This window comes from Lissotriton vulgaris, chromosome 12 (genome assembly GCF_964263255.1).
Source record: "Lissotriton vulgaris chromosome 12, aLisVul1.2, whole genome shotgun sequence".
In the NCBI taxonomy this organism is placed as follows: Eukaryota; Metazoa; Chordata; class Amphibia; order Caudata; family Salamandridae; genus Lissotriton; species Lissotriton vulgaris.
In genome coordinates, this window is record NC_141700.1 from 445,161,200 (window position 1) to 445,179,374 (window position 18,175).

General features: G+C 36.0%; 6 non-coding genes across 6 annotated transcripts; all 6 read right to left on the reverse strand.

Annotated features, from left to right (window-relative positions):
* Positions 1-552: 552 nt before the first annotated feature.
* Positions 553-626, reverse strand: TRNAI-AAU (transfer RNA isoleucine (anticodon AAU)). The gene has a single exon. It is a non-coding gene; the product is annotated as a tRNA-Ile (tRNA).
* Positions 627-1,414: 788 nt separating this feature from the next.
* On the reverse strand, positions 1,415-1,488 carry TRNAI-AAU (transfer RNA isoleucine (anticodon AAU)). The gene has a single exon. It is a non-coding gene; the product is annotated as a tRNA-Ile (tRNA).
* Positions 1,489-10,150: 8,662 nt separating this feature from the next.
* Positions 10,151-10,224, reverse strand: TRNAI-AAU (transfer RNA isoleucine (anticodon AAU)). The gene has a single exon. It is a non-coding gene; the product is annotated as a tRNA-Ile (tRNA).
* A 2,234-nt stretch (positions 10,225-12,458) lies between these two features.
* On the reverse strand, positions 12,459-12,532 carry TRNAI-AAU (transfer RNA isoleucine (anticodon AAU)). Its single transcript has one exon. It is a non-coding gene; the product is annotated as a tRNA-Ile (tRNA).
* Positions 12,533-13,321: 789 nt separating this feature from the next.
* On the reverse strand, positions 13,322-13,395 carry TRNAI-AAU (transfer RNA isoleucine (anticodon AAU)). The gene has a single exon. It is a non-coding gene; the product is annotated as a tRNA-Ile (tRNA).
* Positions 13,396-17,354: 3,959 nt separating this feature from the next.
* Positions 17,355-17,428, reverse strand: TRNAI-AAU (transfer RNA isoleucine (anticodon AAU)). The gene has a single exon. It is a non-coding gene; the product is annotated as a tRNA-Ile (tRNA).
* Positions 17,429-18,175: the final 747 nt, after the last annotated feature.

The window sequence follows — 18,175 nt, forward strand, 5'->3', positions numbered from 1 at the left end:
TCATCACCTATATGCAATTGATTCATTTAATCATTCTATCAACTTCCACTCAAAGGAAATATAGAGATACACATGATACAGAAGAAAATACATCTATTTTCAACATTAAAGGAGCATCAAGTATTGGCTTGGAGACTGATTGAAAGTATGTCCTTGGCATTTTTAACTTTTTGCTCTAAAGACTAAACTAATAGGCTCACTAAATATATAGCATACTATTGAAGAAATAGCAGATGATGAAGTGCTACTGATTGTTAACCCGGGATAGTTGGAAAGCTTATATTCAGCTGTTTACATTCATACTATCTTTATATTTCATCAACAAGACAAAAAAAAATGACCTCAATGAATTGCAATAAAGAAGAGATTTAGTTACTTGGAGTTAGAACTTAGAACCATTAATAGATATTCCAGGAGCTTTCAGAATAATAATGAATTCTACAACTATATCAAATGTATTCGTCCAATCCTTCAAGCAGTGTTTGATCCAAGGTGATAAACAGTCAAAAATGAGACACAAGAAAAATTAATCTTTTTTCAAACAATTAAACTTGGCCTGTACAGGGATCGAACCTGTGACCTTGGCGTTATTAGCACCACGCTCTAACCATCTGAGCTAACAGGCCGTTTTGCACAATTTCCTGGAAGTCCAGCATATGAAGAAGTGCTAATGATAGTTAACCTGGGAGATTTGGAAAGCTTAATTTCAGAGGTTTACCATGAAGTTATAAATATATAATATCAACATGAAGAAACTAATATGACTTTAAAAAAATTACAATACAAAAGAGATGTTCATACTTAGTGTTAGAACTTAGAACCATTAATGTTTTTTCCATGTGTTTTAGCAATAAATAACAATTCATCACCTATATGCAATTGATTCATTTAATCATTCTATCAGCTTCCCCTCAAAGGAAATATAGAGATACACATGATACAGAAGAAAATACATCTATTTTCAACATTAAAGGAGCATCAAGTATTGGCTAGGAGATTGATTGAAAGTATATCCTTGGCATTTTTAACTTTATGCTCTAAAGACTAAACTAATAGGCTCACTAAATATATAGCATACTATTGAAGAAATAGCAGATGATGAAGTGCTACTGATTGTTAACCCGGGATAGTTGGAAAGCTTATATTCAGCTGTTTACATTCATACTATCTTTATATTTCATCAACAAGACAAAAAAAAATGACCTCAATGAATTGCAATAAAGAAGAGATTTAGTTACTTGGAGTTAGAACTTAGAACCATTAATAGATATTCCAGGAGCTTTCAGAATAATAATGAATTCTACAACTATATCAAATGTATTCGTCCAATCCTTCAAGCAGTGTTTGATCCAAGGTGATAAACTGTCAAAAATGAGACACAAGAAAAATTAATCTTTTTTCAAACAATTAAACTTGGCCTGTACAGGGATCGAACCTGTGACCTTGGCGTTATTAGCACCACGCTCTAACCATCTGAGCTAACAGGCCGTTTTGCACAATTTCCTGGAAGTCCAGCATATGAAGAAGTGCTAATGATAGTTAACCCGGGAGATTTGGAAAGCTTAATTTCAGAGGTTTACCATGAAGTTATAAATATATAATATCAACATGAAGAAACTAATATGACTTTAAAAAAATTACAATACAAAAGAGATGTTCATACTTAGTGTTAGAACTTAGAACCATTAATGTTTTTCCATGTGTTTTAGCAATAAATAACAAGTCATCACCTATATGCAATTGATTCATTTATCATTCTATCAGCTTCCCCTCAAAGGAAATATAGAGATACACATGATACAGAAGAAAATACATCTCTTTTCAACATTAAAGGAGCATCAAGTATTGGCTAGGAGATTGATTGAAAGTATGTCCTTGGCATTTTTAACGTTATGCTCTAAAGACTAAACTAATAGGCTCAATAAATATATAGCATACCATTAAAGAAATAGCAGATGATGAAGTTCTATCGATTGTTAACCCGGGATAGTTGGAAAGCTTATATTCAGCTGTTTACATTCATACTATCTTTATATTTCATCTACAAGACAAAACAAAAATGACCTCAATAAATTGCAATAAATAAGAGTTTAAGTTACTTGGCGTTAGAACTTAGAACCATTAATAGATATTCCAGGAGCTTTCAGAATAATAATTAATTCTACAACTATATCAAATGTATTTATCCAATCCTTCAAGCAGTGTTTGATCCAAGGTGATAAACAGTCAAAAATGAGACACAAGAAAAATTAATCTTTTTTCAAACAATTAAACTTGGCCTGTACAGGGATCGAACCTGTGATCTTGGCGTTATTAGCACCACGCTCTAACCATCTGAGCTAACAGGCCGTTTTGCACAATTTCCTGGAAGTCCAGCATATGAAGAAGTGCTAATGATAGTTAACCCGGGAGATTTGGAAAGCTTAATTTCAGAGGTTTACCATGAAGTTATAAATATATAATATCAACATGAAGAAACTAATATGACTTTAAAAAAATTACAATACAAAAGAGATGTTCGGTCCCAAGATGGCGGATTGACACCGCCAGGAGTGGAAGCGCTGAAGTCGGGTTCAGGTCTGAAGCGGCAACGGCGCAGTGAGCGCTACATCCCGACACAGACACAGTATGCAGCGTATACAGCGTTGAATTGTAAATTACAGCGTGCAGCATAGAGCACGGAGGAATCCTACCTTGAGGGCTTCGGCTATATCGTGAACAGCAAGCGGCGAGCAGCGAGTGATGTGGAAATTGCGGCAAGTCCGGAACTGCTTTCAGAAGCTATTTTTCACCACTGCTGCCAAAAAGCCTGCTAAAGGAAACGAGTTACCGCAGCAGCAGCAGCAAGTAACTGCAAGGTCTCGGCGAGGCTGGGGAAGCTTGGTAGCGTGGATTAGGCTGGGTTCGACTTTAGCCTCAGCAGCGATCCGTTGGCCAGGTCTGCGTTCCACCACAGCACCGGCAGCAGCCCAACCAGAGAGAGCGAGCGTCGGCAGGATGGCGCCGAAACCGCCCACACGGACAACGCGCAACACTACAGCGAGCGGGAGAGCAGGAGCAGCGGCAGTTTCTTTGTCAGTGACTGCTATAAACGAGATCCTTGCAAGCAGGAAGAACATCGCGGACACGACGCAAAGCTTGGCTCAGAGCGCTGGGCAGGTGATACAGAACGGAGCAGGCGCAGGCAAAGGCACAGCAGCGGCAGAAACGGCGGCAGTGGCAGTGGATAACAATGTTGAAAAGGCACAAGGTAATGAAACGGATAAGGGTCAGAAGGGTCAGAAGGGAGGCAATGCTGTAGATGGGGCGGAAAGAGAGCAGAATAACTTAAAGGACCCCGTGAAGCCTTTTCAAAATGATACTATCACAGTTACTGTTGATATCACAGCTCCTGCAGCACAGGGCAATATTGGGATACGGAGCACAGACATTGTGGTGATGGAAGATAGCACTGATCTAAATCCCAACGCTAGTACTACCGCTACATCTACTGAATATATTAGCAGTATTTTTGCCCTTCGTAGCGACCCTGAAGCACTCCAGTCTTCTGACTGCACTGACTGCACTGACACTTACGTTATAACTCCCACAGCTACTACTAATGCTACTACTAGTCTTTCTCTCGATAAAAGCTGCGCTGGGGAGGTTACTGAAGCAGAAGGAATCGAGAATGATGCTATCGCTGACATAAGTGAAACAGATGAGGAATATGTGGATGTCAACGAGCAGGGGAGTAGCATACATTCATGTTTGACGAAAGACAAAAGCAAAATAGTATCCAAAAAACCCAAGGGGAAAAGTAAGAATAAACTGGCTAAAATGGCGGGCAAATCAAAGGCAAATGTCTTGAAGGCTATCGCTGAAAACAGCCCTATCAGACAGTGGGTGCAGGCTAAAGGTGGAGTGAAAACCATGGCTTTACGTTTATCTGGCAACAGCCCCAATGACGTAGGCATTGTATCCACCGATAAAACAAAAGGTGATGCTCCACCCAGCCCTATTCAGTCTACTCTTACAAAGAAATCAAAGGAAGCCAGCACGGGAGCTGGCACTGAAGTTAATACCATGGTTCAACCACAGCCTCAGTCTTTTATATCCACTATGAAACCCACTGAAGATAATATTGCTTCAACTTCTGCTTCTGGGTTAATGGATTGCAATAATATCAGCAATAGTGATAGCCTAAGTGGTGACATGTGTGATACACCGAAAGCTACTACTCCTGAGGTTGCTAGGACCCTGCTAGGTGAACCTACTTCTGCTGGGGGCATGGGTGACAACGCTTCAGCCTCATCTTCCGGGGCTACTGAATGGATACCGCAGGGCGAAGTGACTGCTTCTTTTCAGACAATCTTACACCTCTTAAACGAACAGAAACAAGAAGCTAAAATTCATTACCAGCAAATGAGAGATGATAACAGTAGAACTCAAATTTCTTTACAGGAGATGGCATGTAAATTGGGAGCTGTGTCACAGGACATAGAAGAACTGCAGCAGAGAGTGACCACTACGGAGGAGAGATCGCAAAACTCTGAAGCAGATCTGAATAGGCATGATTCACAAATAACCCAGATGCAGGCCAAACTGGAGGATTTGGAAAACAGGAATAGAAGGCAGAATCTCCGCGTTTTTGGTATTGCGGAAGGAGCGGAGGGGGCAGATCCAAGGGCATACATTACCCATCTGTTTCAGAAGGCTTTTCCTGATCTCTCTGACTGGGATTGGGATTCACAGATCCAACGGGCGCATCGTTTACCCTTATTCCAGAGAGATAAGAGCGGGAAATTTCCAAGACCTATTTTGATTTACATTGGCAATTTTCTGCTTCGACAGGCCATCTCTTTGAAAGCACGGCCTAATACCCCAATCACTATTGAGTCAGTCACCTTTTTTGTGAGATCGGATTTAAGTAAGATATCATTGGAGAAAAGGTGGAAGCTAAAACAGTTCATAGATCCGATTAAAGAACTTGGATTTCAAGCTTATCTGCAAGAGCCTGCAAAGCTTAAAGTGATCAAAAATGGTCACTCATATTTTTTCTTTGATGCAGTTGAGGTTGAAAAAGCAATTACCTCCTGGAAAACTGGGAAATGATGATTGGATTGATTGAATTTAAGACTAATGTGAAGTAAATACTGATGTAATTTTTCTCTTTTTTCTAGCTTCTCATTATATATATCAATGCTTTGCAGGGCATGAATTTAATGCTTATATGACATTGAAATAACCAAAAGAAACTCAGTGAGAAATATATATTGGACTGTATGGCACGGATTAACTATAGTACCTGGACCCGATTAGCGTCCTTTCCACCCACCTACTGCCAAGTGAACGGCAGTCAACAGGAAGGGGGGATCCACAGGTAAACACGGGGTGGGGGGAGGTAATATCAGAACATGGGGTGGGTTAAGGGTAGTTATGGTTGGGGGCAAAAACTGCATCAAAGGGCACAAAAATTACAAGGAAAAAATCAAGAAACTTTACAAGACTCTGATTGTGGTTATTTTTTTTGGTTACACAGGCTACATAGGGAAGGAAATATATAATTTAGGATGCATTTAATAAAGTGCTTAACCTGGAATGTTTCAGGATTAAACAACAAAATTAAATGCCGGCTTGTCTATGAGGAACTCAGGATGTATAGTCCACAAATAGTAGTTCTAACTGAGACACATATTGCCTATAAAGACAAAAAATTTACTAAACAACTAGGATTTGATCTTATAGTTAGCACGGAATTCAATGCTTCTATTAGGGGGGTAGCGATTTTAAAGCATAAAGGGCTGAAATGTGAAATAATTAAGACTTTAACCGATAAAGCGGGGAGATGGGCGATAGCGCAGATAAAGCTAGAAAATGTCCGACTTGCAATATGTGGAGTTTATGCTTCTAATCAAGATGAACCTTTAATCTTTGACCAAATTAACATGGAATTATTGGGATGGAGGGGTGAGATAATTGTGCTAGGAGATTTTAATTGTATAATGAATTATAAATTGGATATTACAAGGAAAAATGCTTTTCAAAGGATGAGGAAAACTAGGGCGGCAATTTTGGATCTGGCAGCAATTCATCTTCTAAAAGATGTATGGAGATCTTTATATCCTGATACAGGTGGATATACTTTTTATTCTGCGGCTCATAAGGTGTGCTCACGTATTGATATGATCTGGGCATCAGGATTGATTCTTGATAAATGTAAATGTTCAATGGACATATATCCAAGGGTGACATCTGATCATAATCCGATCTCTATAACATTCACACTTATAACGGAGGAAAATACTACTCGCTCCTTCTCCTTTCCACGCTATCTATTTTCTGACAGCATGTTTATAAATCAGCTTAGGGAGCATATAAAGGAATTCATTGACATCAACAGACAATCAAGCTTACCATGGATAGTCTGGGATGCATGTAAAGCTAGTGTACGGGGATTTACCCAACAATACATATGGCGACAAAATAAAGAACTTCGAAATATTAATCAGCAAAGGTTAAATGAAATAAGGGATATCGAACTCCAGATATCTGAGGCCATATGTAACAATGCTTCAAACTTAGAAGATTTGAACCTCAGATTAATCGATCTTAAAGCAGCAATTAAAAACCTTCTGAGGGATAAAAGTATTAATAAACTTAGAAAGTATCATATGGAACAGTATGAAAGTGGAGATAAAATTGGGAAATTGTTAGCTTACAAAGTGGCGGAAGATCGCTCCATTAACATGGTTAAAGAAATTAAAGGGGACAATAATCAATTATTTTCTGATCCAAAATCAATTTTACAACAGTTTGCCTCCTTTTATCAAACTCTTTATACACCGGAAGATGTTATTTTAGATGAATGTATTAAGGATTATAGTGATGTTAATAAAGTTAAGCACTTAGATTTAGACCAATCGGCTCAATTAGAGGCCGAGATCACGCCTTTAGAAGTGAGGGGTGCAATAAAATCTCTGGCAATGGGTAAAGCGGTCGGGGAAGATCTTATCCCCTTGGAAATGTATAAATATTGCACTGAAGAACTTTTACCACTATTTGCTGATGTGATCAGCGCTATTGGTAATGGGCAACAAGCACCCAGATCGTGGAATCTGACCCAAATTATTTTCTTTTTGAAAAAAGGTAAAGCACCACAAGAGAGGGGATCTTATAGGCCTATTTCCCTTATTAACAGTGATGCCAAAATCTTCGCTAAAATACTGGCTACTAGATTAGCTCCATATATGTCCCAACTTGTCTCTCCCCAACAACATGGATTCATCCCTAAACGGGACACCACAGCACACATTAACATGGCTATTTCAGCCTTTGATGCGGCACGGATTAAACACACCCCACTCGGTATGATTTTACTAGACGCTGAAAAAGCATTTGACCGGGTGGGGTGGGGTTTTTTGTGGGCCACATTACAAGCATTCGGGATTAAAGGAAAACAATTACGATGGATCCAATCTCTATATGATAATCCAATGGGTAAGGTTTCATATATGGGAAAATGTTCCTCTTTGTTCCCTATTAAAAGAGGGACAAGGCAAGGGTGCCCTTTATCACCTTTACTTTTTGCTCTTGCAATAGAGCCCTTTTTAATTGCTCTACAACATCAAACTTTAATTTCCCCTTTTTTTAATGGATTAGAAAAACTAGATATCACTGTATATGCTGACGACATAGCTGTTTTTACCCCAGACGTCGCTAAGACTATGGAGGGTATATTAAAAGAAGCTGGCATTTATGGCTCAGTTTCTGGCTACAAACTCAATACCACCAAAACCCAAATCGTCATGAACTATCAAGCTACTACCCCTGTCCTTGGAATTAGCAATATAGCCACTTACTTAGGTGTCAAAATTTGTGCGGATATTGATTCCATAATAGGATTGAATTATGAGCCCTTATTAAAAGAAACTGCTATGCAACTTAAGAAATGGCATAAACTCCCTATCAACATCATTGGTCGAATAAATTTAATAAAAATGAAAATCTTGCCTAAATTCCTGTATCTGTTTCGTACAATCCCTCTACGGGCCAATAATTCTTTCTTTTCCAGGTTAGAAGGTATAATTGGCAGTTTTATATGGGGGTACAAAAAGGCCCGGCGTGCTCTATCATTACTTAAACTTCCCTTTAGTCAAGGAGGATTGTTACTTCCGGACTTCAAATTATACTATTGGTCAGCATTTATGACTCGGATCCGCAGCTTAGCTGTTCTGGATAAATGCACATATTTCCACAAGTTTTTACTAGGACTAGATGTCAATATGTTTGTGTATAGGATGAACGACCCCAATTATTTTAAAAGGGTAAAATTCAAGACCATTAAGGATACTATGAGCATTTGGCGATCTATTATGGCTAAATGCAATACCTCTCTTCTCCATAGCCAAACACCTGTTTGGGGCAACCCCGGATTTCCTAGTATTTTTCATGATGTAGCTTGTCAAGTGTTTTCAAACTCTGGTATCGGATTTCTGGGGGATTTATATGACAATCTTGGTTTTATGGCTTTTGATAAAATGAAACTATGCTTCAACTTACCAGAAATAGCTAGGTTTAAGTATTATCAGATCAGAGATTATCTGGTGAAAAAAATAGAACTTACCACAATCCCAGAATCTGAGATATGGGACTGCATTTATAGGGATGATGATAAATCTATCATAAGTTTGGGCTACAAGCTCTTTTCTGATCTCAAGACCAGTGATATTACCATTTTAACCGAGAAATGGAATAGGAAATTGGCCATAAATATCCCTACAGATTTGATTGGTAAAACATTCATAAGCCTAAACACAACAGTGCTATCATCCAGCTTAAAACTGCAGATGTTTAAAACAATATGTCAATTATATTACACGCCTGACAGGATACATAAATGGTCAACAAATAATACTTATTCAGATAAAACGAAATGCCCTAAATGTGATTTGAGGGGGGCTGATATTGTTCACATGTTCCTTACTTGCCCTCATCTTAAGGAATATTGGGAAGGAATAACTAAGGTTATTACTGAGAGGCTGGAGCAACCTTTTTTACTCTCAAATACAGACGTTTGTGTAGGCATTAGTGGGGGGGATAGGTTTAAAGATCTGCTGAATGTTCTAATTACTTGTGGAAGGCTAATTGTTGCTAGAGCTTGGATTGAAAAGAACCCACCAACAGTTCTAGAATGGTGGAGGTTAGTAACTGAAACTTATAGTATGGAAGCCGCTATTGCAGATTCAAGAGGAGTGCAGGCCAGGCGAAAAATTGACAGAATATGGGGCCTATTTATGTCTTAGTAGGTGTCTTTCAAAGATACAATTTTTTTTTTTTTTTTTTTTTTGATTCTTTATAGTATGCTTTGCACTGTACAAGTAATGCTATGTTTATTTTTACTTATCTAAAGGTAATTATGGAATCTTGCTATCTTCTAATTTCTGCTTCTGTATTCTTTCGTTGGAAAATTGAATTGTTTATCATTGTTTATGTGACCCTTTGATGCAAATAAAAAACACTTTAAAAAAAAAAAAAAAAAAAAGAGATGTTCATACTTAGTGTTAGAACTTAGAACCATTAATGTTTTTTCCATGTGTTTTAGCAATAAATAACAATTCATCACCTATATGCAATTGATTCATTTAATCATTCTATCAGCTTCCCCTCAAAGGAAATATAGAGATACACATGATACAGAAGAAAATACATCTATTTTCAACATTAAAGGAGCATCAAGTATTGGCTTGGAGACTGATTGAAAATATGTCCTTGCTATTTTTAACTTTTTGCTCTAAAGACTAAACTAATAGGCTCACTAAATATATAGCATACTATTGAAGAAATAGCAGATGATGAAGTGCTACTGATTGTTAACCCGGGATAGTTGGAAAGCTTATATTCAGCTGTTTACATTCATACTATCTTTATATTTCATCAACAAGACAAAACAAAAATGACCTCAATGAATTGCAATAAAGAAGAGATTTAGTTACTTGGAGTTAGAACTTAGAACCATTAATAGATATTCCAGGAGCTTTCAGAATAATAATTAATTCTACAACTATATCAAATGTATTCATCCAATCCTTCAGGCAGTGTTTGATCCAAGGTGATAAACAGTCAAAAATGAGACACAAGAAAAATTAATCTTTTTTCAAACAATTAAACTTGGCCTGTACAGGGATCGAACCTGTGACCTTGGCGTTATTAGCACCACGCTCTAACCATCTGAGCTAACAGGCCGTTTTGCACAATTTCCTGGAAGTCCAGCATATGAAGAAGTGCTAATGATAGTTAACCCGGGAGATTTGGAAAGCTTAATTTCAGAGGTTTACCATGAAGTTATAAATATATAATATCAACATGAAGAAACTAATATGACTTTAAAAAAATTACAATACAAAAGAGATGTTCATACTTAGTGTTAGAACTTAGAACCATTAATGTTTTTTCCATGTGTTTTAGCAATAAATAACAATTCATCACCTATATGCAATTGATTCATCTAATTATTCTATCAGCTTCCCCTCAAAGGAAATATAGACATACACATGATACAGAAGAAAATACATCTATTTTCAACATTAAAGGAGCATCAAGTATTGGCTTGGAGACTGATTGAAGGTATGTCCTTGGCATTTTTAACTTTATGCTCTAAAGACTAAACTAATAGGCTCAATAAATATATAGCATACCATTGAAGAAATAGCAGATGATGAAGTGCTATCGATTGTTAACCCGGGATAGTTGGAAAGCTTATATTCAGCTGTTTACATTCATACTATCTTTATATTTCATCAACAAGACAAAACAAAAATGACCTCAATAAATTGCAATAAATAGAAGATTTAGTTACTTGGCGTTAGAACTTAAAACCATTAATAGATATTCCAGGAGCTTTCAGAATAATAATTAATTCTACGACTATATCAAATGTATTTATCCAATCCTTCAAGCAGCGTTTCATCCAAGGTGATACACAGTCAAAAATGAGACAAAAGAAAAATTAATCTTTTTACAAACAATTAAACTTGGCCTGTACAGGGATAGAACCTGTGACCTTGGTGTTATTAGCACCATGCTCTAACCATCTGAGCTAACAGGCTTCCCCTCAAAGAAAATATAGAGATACACATGATACAGAAGAAAATACATCTATTTTCAACATTAAAGGAGCTTCAAGTATTGGCTTGGAGATTGATTGAAAGTATGTCCTTGGCATTTTTACCTTTATGCTCTAAAGACTAAACTAATAGGCTCACTAAATATATAGCATACTATTGAAGAAATAGCAGATGATGAAGTGGTACTGATTGTTAACCCGGGATAATTGGAAAGCTTATATTCAGCTGTTTACATTCATACTATCTTTATATTTCATCAACAAGACAAAACAAAAATGACCTCAATGAATTGCAATAAATAAGAGATTTAGTTACTTAGCGTTAGAACTTAGAACCATTACTAGATATTCCAGGAGCTTTCAGAATAATAATTAATTCTACAACTATATCAAATGTATTCATCCAATCCTTCAAGCAGCGTTTCATCCAAGGTGATAAACAGTCAAAAATGAGACAAAAGAAAAATTAATCTTTTTACAAACATTTAAACTTGGCCTGTACAGGGATAGAACCTGTGACCTTGGTTTTATTAACACCACGCTCCAACCATCTGAGCTAACAGGCCGTTTTGCCCAAATTCCTGGAGGTCCAGCATATGAAGAAGTGCTAATGATAGTTAACCCGGGAGATTTGGAAAGCTTAATTTCAGAGGTTTACCATGAAGTTATAAATATATAATATCAACATGAAGAAACTAATATGACTTTAAAATAATTACAATACAAAAGAGATGTTCATACTTAGTGTTAGAACTTAGAACCATTAATGTTTTTTCCATGTGTTTTTGCAATAAATAACAATTCATCACCTATATGCAATTGATTCATTTAATCATTCTATCAGCTTCCCCTCAAAGGAAATATAGAGATACACATGATACAGAAGAAAATACATCTATTTTCAACATTAAAGGAGCATCAAGTATTGGCTTGGAGACTGATTGAAAATATGTCCTTGCTATTTTTAACTTTTTGCTCTAAAGACTAAACTAATAGGCTCACTAAATATATAGCATACTATTGAAGAAATAGCAGATGATGAAGTGCTACTGATTGTTAACCCGGGATAGTTGGAAAGCTTATATTCAGCTGTTTACATTCATACTATCTTTATATTTCATCAACAAGACAAAAAAAAATGACCTCAATGAATTGCAATAAAGAAGAGATTTAGTTACTTGGAGTTAGAACTTAGAACCATTAATAGATATTCCAGGAGCTTTCAGAATAATAATTAATTCTACAACTATATCAAATGTATTCATCCAATCCTTCAAGCAGTGTTTGATCCAAGGTGATAAACAGTCAAAAATGAGACACAAGAAAAATTAATCTTTTTTCAAATAATTAAACTTGGCCTGTACAGGGATCGAACCTGTGACCTTGGCGTTATTAGCACCACGCTCTAACCATCTGAGCTAACAGGCCGTTTTGCACAATTTCTTGGAAGTCCAGCATATGAAGAAGTGCTAATGATAGTTAACCCGGGAGATTTGGAAAGCTTAATTTCAGAGGTTTACCATGAAGTTATAAATATATAATATCAACATGAAGAAACTAATATGACTTTAAAAAAATTACAATACAAAAGAGATGTTCATACTTAGTGTTAGAACTTAGAACCATTAATGTTTTTTCCATGTGTTTTAGCAATAAATAACAATTCATCACCTATATGCAATTGATTCATCTAATCATTCTATCAGCTTCCCCTCAAAGGAAATATAGACATACACATGATACAGAAGAAAATACATCTATTTTCAACATTAAAGGAGCATCAAGTATTGGCTTGGAGACTGATTGAAGGTATGTCCTTGGCATTTTTAACTTTATGCTCTAAAGACTAAACTAATAGGCTCAATAAATATATAGCATACCATTGAAGAAATAGCAGATGATGAAGTGCTATCGATTGTTAACCCGGGATAGTTGGAAAGCTTATATTCAGCTGTTTACATTCATACTATCTTTATATTTCATCAACAAGACAAAACAAAAATGACCTCAATAAATTGCAATAAATAGAAGATTTAGTTACTTGGCGTTAGAACTTAGAACCATTAATAGATATTCCAGGAGCTTTCAGAATAATAATTAATTCTACAACTATATCAAATGTATTCATCCAATCCTTCAAGCAGCGTTTGATCCAAGGTGATAAACAGTCAAGAATGAAACACAAGAAAAATTACTCTTTTTTCAAACAATTAAACTTGGCCTGTACAGGGATCGAACCTGTGACCTTGGCGTTATTAGCACCACGCTCTAACCATCTGAGCTAACAAGCCATTTTGCCCAAATTCCTGGAAGTCCAGCATGTGAAGAAGTGCTAATGATAGTTAACCCGGGAGATTTGGAAAGCTTAATTTCAGAGGTTTACCATGAAGTTATACTTATACAATATCAACATGAAGAAACTAATATGACTTTGAAAAAAAATTACAATACAAAAGAGATGTTCATACTTAGTGTTAGAACTTAGAACCATTAATGTTTTTTCCATGTGTTTTAGCAATAAATAACAATTCATCACCTATATGCAATTGATTCATTTAATCATTCTATCAGCTTCCCCTCAAAGGAAATATAGAGATACACATGATACAGAAGAAAATACATCTATTTTCAACATTAAAGGAGCATCAAGTATTGGCTTGGAGACTGATTGAAAATATGTCCTTGCTATTTTTAACTTTTTGCTCTAAAGACTAAACTAATAGGCTCACTAAATATATAGCATACCATTGAAGAAATAGCAGATGATGAAGTGCTATCGATTGTTAACCCGGGATAGTTGGAAAGCTTATATTCAGCTGTTGACATTCATACTATCTTTATATTTCATCAACAAGACAAAACAAAAATGACCTCAATAAATTGCAATAAATAGAAGATTTAGTTACTTGGCGTTAGAACTTAGAACCATTAATAGATATTCCAGGATCTTTCAGAATAATAATTAATTCTACAACTATATCAAATGTATTTATCCAATCCTTCAAGCAGCGTTTGATCCAAGGTGATAAACAGTCAAGAATGAGACACAAGAAAAATTAATCTTTTTTCAAACAATTAAACTTGGCCTGTACAGGGATCGAACCTATGACCTTGGCGTTATTAGCACCACTCTCTAACCACCTGAGCTAACAGGCCGTTTTGCACAATTTCCTGGACGTCCAGCATATGAAGAAGTGCTAATGATAGTTAACCCGGGAGATTTGGAAAGCTTAATTTCAGAGGTTTACCATGAAGTTATAAATATATAATATCAACATGAAGAAACTAATATGACTTTAAAAAAATTACAATACAAAAGAGATGTTCATACTTAGTGTTAGAACTTAGAACCATTAATGTTTTTCCATGTGTTTTAGCAATAAATAACAATTCATCACCTATATGCAATTGATTCATTTATCATTCTATCAGCTTCCCCTCAAAGGAAATATAGAGATACACATGATACAGAAGAAAATACATCTATTTTCAACATTAAAGGAGCATCAAGTATTGGCTTGGAGACTGATTGAAAATATGTCCTTGGCATTTTTAACTTTTTGCTCTAAAGACTACACTAATAGGCTCACTAAATAAATAGCATACTATTGAAGAAATAGCAGATGATGAAGTGCTACCGATTGTTAACCCGGGATAGTTGGAAAGCTTATATTCAGCTGTTTACATTCATACTATCTTTATATTTCATCAACAAGACAAAACAAAAATGACCTCAATGAATTGCAATAAATAAGAGATTTAGTTACTTGGCGTTAGAACTTAGAACCATTAATAGATATTCCAGGAGCTTTCAGAATAATAATTAATTCTACAACTATATCAAATGTATTCATCCAATCCTTCAAGCAGCGTTTCATCCAAGGTGATAAACAGTCAAAAATTAGACAAAAGAAAAATTAATCTTTTTACAAACAATTAAACTTGGCCTGTACAGGGATAGAACCTGTGACCTTGGTGTTATTAGCACCACGCTCTAACCATCTGAGCTAACAGGCTTCCCCTCAAAGAAAACATAGAGATACACATGATACAGAAGAAAATACATCTATTTTCAACATTAAAGGAGCTTCAAGTATTGGCTTGGAGATTGATTGAAAGTATGTCCTTGGCATTTTTACCTTTATGCTCTAAAGACTAAACTAATAGGCTCACTAAATATATAGCATACTATTGAAGAAATAGCAGATGATGAAGTGCTACTGATTGTTAACCCGGGATAATTGGAAAGCTTATATTCAGCTGTTTACATTCATACTATCTTTATATTTCATCAACAAGACAAAACAAAAATGACCTCAATGAATTGCAATAAATAAGAGATTTAGTTACTTAGCGTTAGAACTTAGAACCATTAATAGATATTCCAGGAGCTTTCAGAATAATAATTAATTCTACAACTATATCAAATGTATTCATCCAATCCTTCAAGCAGCATTTCATCCAAGGTGATAAACAGTCAAAAATGAGACAAAAGAAAAATTAATCTTTTTACAAACATTTAAACTTGGCCTGTACAGGGATAGAACCTGTGACCTTGGTTTTATTAACACCACGCTCCAACCATCTGAGCTAACAGGCCGTTTTGCCCAAATTCCTGGAGGTCCAGCATATGAAGAAGTGCTAATGATAGTTAACCCGGGAGATTTGGAAAGCTTAATTTCAGAGGTTTACCATGAAGTTATAAATATATAATATCAACATGAAGAAACTAATATGACTTTAAAATAATTACAATACAAAAGAGATGTTCATACTTAGTGTTAGAACTTAGAACCATTAATGTTTTTTCCATGTGTTTTTGCAATAAATAACAATTCATCACCTATATGCAATTGATTCATTTAATCATTCTATCAGCTTCCCCTCAAAGGAAATATAGAGATACACATGATACAGAAGAAAATACATCTATTTTCAACATTAAAGGAGCATCAAGTATTGGCTTGGAGACTGATTGAAAATATGTCCTTGCTATTTTTAACTTTTTGCTCCAAAGACTAAACTAATAGGCTCACTAAATATATAGCATACTATTGAAGAAATAGCAGATGATGAAGTGCTACTGATTGTTAACCCGGGATAGTTGGAAAGCTTATATTCAGCTGTTTACATTCATACTATCTTTATATTTCATCAACAAGACAAAAAAAATGACCTCAATGAATTGCAATAAAGAAAAGATTTAGTTACTTGGAGTTAGAACTTAGAACCATTAATAGATATTCCAGGAGCTTTCAGAATAATAATTAATTCTACAACTATATCAAATGTATTCATCCAATCCTTCAAGCAGTGTTTGATCCAAGGTGATAAACAGTCAAAAATGAGACACAAGAAAAATTAATCTTTTTCCAAATAATTAAACTTGGCCTGTACAGGGATCGTACCTGTGACCTTGGCGTTATTAGCACCACGCTCTAACCATCTGAGCTAACAGGCCGTTTTGCACAATTTCCTGGAAGTCCAGCATATGAAGAAGTGCTAATGATAGTTAACCCGGGAGATTTGGAAAGCTTAATTTCAGAGGTTTACCATGAAGTTATAAATATATAATATCAACATGAAGAAACTAATATGACTTTAAAAAAATTACAATACAAAAGAGATGTTCATACTTAGTGTTAGAACTTAGAACCATTAATGTTTTTTCCATGTGTTTTAGCAATAAATAACAATTCATCACCTATATGCAATTGATTCATCTAATCATTCTATCAGCTTCCCCTCAAAGGAAATATAGACATACACATGATACAGAAGAAAATACATCTATTTTCAACATTAAAGGAGCATCAAGTATTGGCTTGGAGACTGATTGAAGGTATCTCCTTGGCATTTTTAACTTTATGCTCTAAAGACTAAACTAATAGGCTCAATAAATATATAGCATACCATTGAAGAAATAGCAGATGATGAAGTGCTATCGATTGTTAACCCGGGATAGTTGGAAAGCTTATATTCAGCTGTTTACATTCATACTATCTTTATATTTCATCAACAAGACAAAACAAAAATGACCTCAATAAATTGCAATAAATAGAAGATTTAGTTGCTTGGCGTTAGAACTTAGAACCATTAATAGATATTCCAGGAGCTTTCAGAATAATAATTAATTCTACAACTATATCAAATGTATTCATCCAATCCTTCAAGCAGCGTTTGATCCAAGGTGATAAACAGTCAAGAATGAAACACAAGAAAAATTACTCTTTTTTCAAACAATTAAACTTGGCCTGTACAGGGATCGAACCTGTGACCTTGGCGTTATTAGCACCACGCTCTAACCATCTGAGCTAACAAGCCATTTTGCCCAAATTCCTGGAAGCTCTGCACGAGGACTCAGGATGGGACGACCCGCAGGTACTGCATTCGTGTTTGAATTTACACGATCCCGGAGGCCTGGTACATTTACCCTTGTTGAAATTGAAACAGAAACCCCTTTTCCCTGTATTGCCGGCAGGTCTCGAGTAATCGTCGGTGCTCGTACCTGACCGAAAGGGCGTCCCCGCATTTTGGCGGGAGTATTCAACAACATTGCTACCTACTAACGGCATTTTTAACATTCCTGACTCTTTCATTTTATCCCATGTCAAAGAATCATAACAGTCCCACGTTAAACTCTTGTTATGCTCCTTTTCTTTCCTGAAAAGGTTGTCATAACAGAACCAATGGTTACCTTGATACGCTGTCGAGTAACCCATAATTCGTGACTGGTAAATTGGAAACTCAGGAAGCAACTCGGGCCTACGTTCCCCCAAAATGGATGTAAAAATTCCCCACGCATTGCCCCAGTTGCCAATATTCTCATTTACTTTAAAGGCGGCCATTTTTGCGCGCCAAACACTCGGATGCATTAGGTCCTTCTGACTCTTAACATGCTCCATTTCATAATGATCGACAAGCAAGGAGAAAATATTCACATATTCCCCCGCCCAAATCTTTTCCTTTACTGCCAAAGGAACATGTTGCCCCAATTTCTCTCTACGAGAAGGTACGGACTCATCCCTTGCGATCGGCAATGGCCGCTTACCTGAACCGGACGCTGTTTCC